Genomic DNA, 383 nt, shown 5'->3' on the forward strand with positions numbered 1-383 from the left:
GGGGGGTGCGGGTGTCCGTTCTCCTGCAGGCCCGAGGTGGGGCCGACCTGTGTCTCCGTAAGGCCCAAGGACCGCCGGTTGGCTTTCTGCCCAGTTTTCGCCTCCCCCACCTTGTCTGGGTCCCCCAGACGTGGACACGGGCCCCTCCGCGCTGAGTTGTTAGTTCCAGCTGCGGTGGTCCTTGTCTGCCCTGGTCCAGAGCTTGCCTCGAGTCTGGGGCCGCTTGTCTCCAGCGTTCGCTGCCTGGTACTGGCTTTGTTGCCCCGGACTCGGCCCGGATTAGACTTTCCCCGAAGGAGGTGTTGGCCCGATGTCAGCCTCTGCTGCTCCGTGTGTCGCCGTCCTGCGAGGGGCAGGGGCGCGGACCTGCCCAGCATTACTCG

Source organism: Bison bison, unplaced genomic scaffold (assembly GCF_000754665.1).
Source record: "Bison bison bison isolate TAMUID 2011002044 unplaced genomic scaffold, Bison_UMD1.0 scf7180017862692, whole genome shotgun sequence".
Taxonomy (NCBI): domain Eukaryota; kingdom Metazoa; phylum Chordata; class Mammalia; order Artiodactyla; family Bovidae; genus Bison; species Bison bison.